Source organism: Pan troglodytes, chromosome 12 (genome assembly GCF_028858775.2).
Source record: "Pan troglodytes isolate AG18354 chromosome 12, NHGRI_mPanTro3-v2.0_pri, whole genome shotgun sequence".
Lineage (NCBI taxonomy): Eukaryota > Metazoa > Chordata > Mammalia > Primates > Hominidae > Pan > Pan troglodytes.
Window position 1 is genome coordinate 15,582,414 of NC_072410.2, and position 6,702 is coordinate 15,589,115.

Sequence of the window (6,702 nt, forward strand, 5' to 3'; positions counted from 1 at the left end):
AACTGTTTTAAACATGTGGTCAGAGCACCCTCAGGTATTTGGGGAGGGGATTCAGGGGTAAGCTCTGCTGTGAGAAAGTAGCTGAGGCCCTTTGCCTCCAGAAATCCAGCCTGGAGGCCTGGTCTTGAGGGAAATGACTCAGCAAGGAATACATCTCATGTTGGTGCCAGTCCCACTACTCTACATTCACCAGGAAACAAAGCTATAGCAGGTGGCCTTAAAATGGAGAGTGATGTGGTATTCAAAAGCCTCAATTAGAGAAGCAGCCTTCTGGGGTTCAAACCCATGCTCTGCAGCTGTGATCTGGAGCAAGGTATTTACCCCTCGTTGCCATCATGACAGGGGAATAATAATAGCAGCTACCCCACAGGGTTACTAGAGGTCTACATGAAGTAATAAAAATGTGAAATTCCTAGAATTGTGCCAGTTGTATAGTAAGACATATTATATCATCATTAATATCATACAGAGATATTTTGACTGAAAGAAAAGCTACTAAACAATAAAATGCAGAAGTTTGTTTACTGAAACATGGATACCTTGAAGAACAGTAACTATAGTGTCAAAATAACCCACTTAGATTGGCTGACATCTATATCTGGTAAGTAGACCTACAGACAAAATACTGGACTGTATGAGCCCACTGTGTACTTGGATGACCAAGAACTATAACAATTTCTGGAGAGAAGTATATTAGAGTAGGAAGTCCTGGAAGAACTGACACAGAAGAAATAGGCTCAGCCACCAAGACCCTGTCATTGGCCCCTTAAGACTATCACAGTTCAGTGGGACAGTGAGCTACCCAATGTCACAGTCATCTACACTCTACCTGCTGAGATGCTGCAACCCAGAATCTGTTCCTGCTGAAGTTCTTTTCAGAAGTCAAAAATTCTGCCCCTTAAATTACCCTCTATAACCTGGGTCTGTTAATTGCCCCATGCCCTCTAAAGAACCAGTCTAAAACCCGCCATATTTATTTGGATACATCCTTCCGTTCTGCCCATCTTTTAGTTTTAGTTGCTGAGCTGGAAAGCATTAAGAAAACAAGAATCTGCTCTGTAGAAAAATATCATTATATTCTGATTTGAGAAGAACATAAATTGAGTAGAACATGTGGAAAACATAGAAAGACAGAAAGAAACGGCAATTGTAATTGGATCCTAGTTTCTCATCATCACTAAAATTTTACATATCCTGACCTTCTGATTTTAGACATTCTGGTGTTTGGGTAGTAGTACTGAATTGTGATATAATTTTCAATTGAATTTATTTAAAATAGCATGAGCCGGGCACTGTGGCTCATGCCTGTAATTCCAGCACTTTGGGAGGCTGAGGCAAGCAGATCACTTGAGGCCAAGGGTTCAAGACCAGCCTGGCCAATATGGTGAAACCCCGTCTCTACCCCTAATACAAAAAAATTAGCCATGTGTGGTGGTGCGCACCTGTAATCTCAGCTACCCAGGAGGCTGAGGAAGGAGAATTGCTTGAACCCAGAAGGCGGAGGTTGCAGTGAGCCAAGATTGCACCACTGCACTCCAGCCTGGGCAACAGAGTGAAACTGTGTCTAAAAAAATGAATAAATACATAAATAAAATAGCTTATTTAATTACTTGATTTGATTTATTTCTCTGGTAATTACTGATGTTGGCATCTTCATGTATTTATTGGTCAGATCATCATTTATGAAGTACCTGTTCAGGTCTCTTGCCCACTTTTCTATTTGGCTATCAGTCTTTTTCTCATAGATTTGTAGGAGTTCTTTATATAATCTGGATACAAATTTTTTAACAACTGCTATGTTACAACTATCTTCTTTCACCTTGTAGCTTGCCTGGTGGCAGGTAGTTGAATCATGGGGGTGGGTTTTCCCCATGCTGTTCTTGTGATAGTGAATATGTCTCATGAGATCTGGTGATTTTATAAAGGGGAGTTCCCCTGCACATGCTCTCTTGCCTGCTGCCATGTATGATGTGCCTTTGCTCCCCTTTACCTTCTGCCATGATTGTGAGGCCTCCCCAGCAATGTGGAACTGTGAGTCCATTAAATCTCTTTTTCTTTATAAATTTCCCAGTCTCAGTTATTTCTTCTTAGCAGTATGAAAATGGATGAATGCAATCCCATTCGACAAGTGGTTCCCACATCCTTCCCCCATTCCCACCCACAGTGACACATCTCATCCCAAGAGATGAGTATGGCTAACACAGGGGTAGAGGCTTTGGTGTATCTTTTTCCATACAGTTGTTGATGGACAAAACATTTTTTACAAAGACAGGATCACACCAAACACATCATTTTGTAATATGCTGTTTCGCTCACTATATGATCAGTTATTCAGTGTCCTAACATACGTACAAAACATTATTTATTAATTTGAGAAATCCTTAAAGTGTGTTGGGACTATCATAGGTCTACTTTTCTATGTTTTTGAAGGGTTCAATTATCACATATGATAGACCCAGAAACTTGCACAGGAAGCCCCCATTTAAAAATTGACTGCGCTCAAAGTATACTTTCAGTCTTTTGAAACTTGAAAGATATTTTCCCAAGAAACAATGCTGAAATAAGTACTAGGTTCTCAAGATTAGAGTAATATCTACAATGAACTCACAAGGTAGCTGAAACACCAGGCACTCCAAATGAATCATAAGTAAAAAGATAACGCTACTGCAAAACTAGCTATTAAATGAAACAGATTATTGTATTTACTTGAATGTCTGTGCCTTAAAACAAACTGCCAATTTAGCTGGAGAAAATGGTAAATGAAGTTGAAAACTACCATGGAATTTTGAAAGAAACTTTTATTTTTTTGTTTTGTTTTGTTTTGTTTTTATTATAATTACACTTTAAGTTTTAGGGTACATGTGCACAATGTGCAGATTTGTTACATATGTATACATGTGCCATGTTGGTGTGCTGCACCCATTAACTCGTCATTTAACATTAGGTATATCTCCTAGTGCTATCCCTCCGCCCCCGCTACCCCACAACAGTCCCTGGAGTGTGATGTTCCTCTTTCTGTGTCCATGTGTTCTCATTGTTCAATTCCCACCTATGAGTGAGAACATGTGGTGTTTGGTTTTTTGTCCTTGCGATAGTTTGCTGAGAATGATGGTTTCCAGCTTCATCTACGTCCCTACAAAGGACATGAACTCATCATTTTTTATGGCTGCATAGTATTCCATGGTGTATATGTGCCACATTTTCTTAATCCAGTCTATCGTTGTTGGACATTTGGGGTCTATTTTTCAAAGCTCCAAAAACTGATATTAGCGTGTTATGGGTTGAATTGAGTCCCCCTCAAAAATGTTGAAGTCTTAACTCCCAGTGCTCGTGAACGTGACTTTATTTGGAAATATGATATTTGCAGAGGAGATCATTAGGGTGAGCCTTAATCCAATGTGACTGATATCCTTATAAAAGGGGGAAATTTGGACACAGACACACACAATGAAGACAGAGATTGGGGTGGTGCCTGCAAACCACCAGAAGCTGGGAAAAAAGCATGAAACAGATTCTCCCTCACAGCTCGAGAAGAAGCCCATACTGCACCTTGATCTTGGACTTTTACTTATCAGAGCTGTGAAACAAGAAGTTTCTGTAGCTTAAGCCACCCAATTTGTACAGAAACCCTGGGAAACTAATGCAATGTGATTCTTCATTATTTCTAACTTTGTGTCAATCACGTCTCAGGATTTCTCTCTTCCTTAATACAAATGTGCCACATCCCCATGCCAACAGCCATCAGCCATGGCTGGAGTGGGGCCAGGGTCAGCAAATGGAAGGATGAGTAGGAGAATATGAAAGAAAGGAGATAGTAGAAAGTGAGGGAGAAAAAGACTTGTTCTGTCTTTCCCTGGGTGACTGGACAAGAATTAGACAAGAAAAGAGAAAGGGAGAATTAAAGCCAATGAGCATTGCAAAGTGAGAAAAATGGCTTGAGAGACATGTAATTATGTGAATTGCGGATGGTCAAAAACAGAAGGAAAAAAATTTAAACGACAAGGGAGCACAAGCCAGGAGAATGCTGAGCCAGTTTCCTGGATAATAAGCGAGATCCATGAAGTTACAAAGGAGTCAGAGTTTGCCCACCTAGTACCTCACCACCTGCAGGAAAGAGCTCATCTGCTCTCTTGTGGACTTGGTCAAAGGATCTGTGTGACTGAGGCAAGTGTTACAAAGCTTGCCCGAAGCAGTTGCAGCTGTAGGACATAGCACCCAGAAGGAATGGCTATGTCCCGGGGGGAGACCTTTGCTCCTGCTGCTCCTCAAAGCCAGCCTGCTGGAACACAGGCACCTTCCACTTTGTGCTAGTGGCACAAAGCAGCTTGGCTACTTTTCCCAATTGAAAACCATGATCAGATCCCTCACAAAACTCTTCCAGGAGGCAATGGTGACTTTGGTCTTTCTAGCGGGACAGAGGCTGCCGTGTAGACATTCCCCTAACTCCAAAGAGGGCACACTTTACCTGGTTCTCAGAAACAGCTCAGAAAGTTCCAGAGGTACATGAATCACAAATCAGGGAAAAATCCATGTGGATGGATTATGTATAAACCAGGGCAGGGACTAGGGTGAGGTAAGGGCATAGCATTGAAGGAGGCATTCATTCTCTTGCACGGCCCTGGAGCGAGTGTCTCCTTACATTTTGCACCTTAGTTCCCTTATTCAAGTCCCAGTCCTGGTGAAAACTAAAGTTTTTGTTTCATTCATTTGTTTATTCATTCAGTAAGTATATTAATCCAGTTGAATGGGTACATGGTACAGGTGGTCTTAGAGATAGGCCCCAATTGACACACTGGGAGGGTAGTTAATTTCCTCATTAAAGTAAAAACAGAAAATTGCTGTAAGAGAAGGCCAAATTAATCCTATGGACCACACATTGTATGATTCAATTTATATAAAATGTCCACAATAGACAAGTCTATAGAGACACAAAGTAGATTTTGGTTTCTTAAAGCTGGAGACGGTGGTAGGAGGAATTAGGCATGACTATTAATAAACATGGGGTTTCATTTTGGGGTGATGAAAATATTCCAAAATTGAGTGTGATGATGGTTGCACAACTAAAAACATTGAACTGTACACTTGGGTGAAGTGCACAGTATGTGAATTTGATCTCAATAAAACTTATTTTTAAAAAAGCATATGGTAGTTCACAGAGAGATTGCTTCCAGCTATAACCTAAGGAAAGGCTTCAAGGAAAAGATGGGTTCAAAGCTGAAGAATCTGACTCTATGGAAACAGAGTAAGAACATTTTTTTAGAGATGGGATCTCACTATGTTGCCCAGGCTGGACTCAAGTAACTGGGATTACAGGTGCGCAGCAGTGTGCCAGGCTAAGAGTAAGAGCATTTTTGGCAGGGAGAAACAGGAGTAAACCAGGGAGGCAGGAAATTATAGGATGCATACAGGGGACAGTAAGTCATTCAGTTCACCTGGTGTGTGGGGCCCATGGTGGGGATGGTGTTATATTAAAGAAGGCCTTGAGCCAGGCATTCAGGAGGCTTGAAGTAGGAGGATCACTTGAGCTCAGGAGGTCAAGGCTGCAGTGAGCTATGATCATGCCTCTTCACTCCAGCCTGGGCAAAAGAGTGAGACCCTGTCTTATAAAAAATAAGAATTAATGAATTTAGAAGGTCTTGAATTCCAAGTGGAAGCACCCAGAATTTGAGCCATAAACAACCAAAGGATAGCCTGATCTGAGCTGAGCTTAATTTATATGCTGAAAGTATGAGAGACTAGTAGGGAAGAGACCAGAAATAAGGAGACTGCTAGAAGATTGTGCAACATCCCAGTTCATCCTCCACAAATGTGGAGGAAGCAGATACTAGCAGTGGTTACTAACTGTAAATTCTGGGATTGTAGAGACTGTGACCCATGCAGACAGCAAAGGCAGGGAGATGCAGCATGCAGCGCAGCATGGCACCGATACTGGCAGACACTTTAGTAGACTTAGGGACTTTAACTGCAGAGAAAATGTGAGGTTGCACTAAGAACTGTGAATCAGCCCTATGGGGCTGAAAATTGACAGCACTGGGATAAGTGGAACTGGGAAGAGAGCAGAAGTAGAAAAATAAAGTTCAGCCGGGTGCAGTGGCTTATGCCTGTAATCCCAGCACTTTGGGAGGCCAAGGCGGGCAGATCACCTGGGAGCAGGAGTTGGAGACTAGCCTGGCCAACATGGTGAGACCCCGTCTCTACTAAAAATACCAAAACAAAAATTAGCTGGGCATGGTGGCGCACGCCTGTAGTCCCAGCTACTCAGGAGGCTGAGACAGGAGAATCGCTTGAACCCGGGAGGCGGAGGTTGCAGTGAGCCAAGATTGCACCATTGCACTCCAGCCTGGGCAACAGGAGTGAAACGCCGTCTCAAAAAAAAAAAAAAAAAAAAGAAAGAAAGAAAGTTCAATTTATTGGGGAAAAAAGAGCCCTTTGGAAACAAGGAGGAAGAAGAAGTGTCGGCAAAGAAGCATTAGGAGGTTCAGGGTCAAAGAAGACAAGGAAAGCTTTGGCAAGAAGGGCAGATGGGGTGCAGAATTATGCTTCAATTCCAGAAAGGAAAGCACTGGGGTAGATACAAGGTTGGGGCTGGCAGAAGAGTAGCAGTTCAGAGATCATTAACACTTGATCCATTTAATTTCCCAGGTAACCAAAGACACCATGGAATATAATCTGCCTCCACTAAAGTGTACCTTTTGTACAATA

At 42.0% G+C, this 6,702-nt stretch overlaps 1 long non-coding RNA gene across 7 annotated transcripts in view; it reads right to left on the bottom strand.

Moving 5' to 3' along the window:
* LOC129143247 (uncharacterized) overlaps positions 1 to 6,702 on the bottom strand; it is a 312,467-nt gene that overhangs the window by 197,825 nt on the left and 107,940 nt on the right. The window lies entirely within an intron of this gene.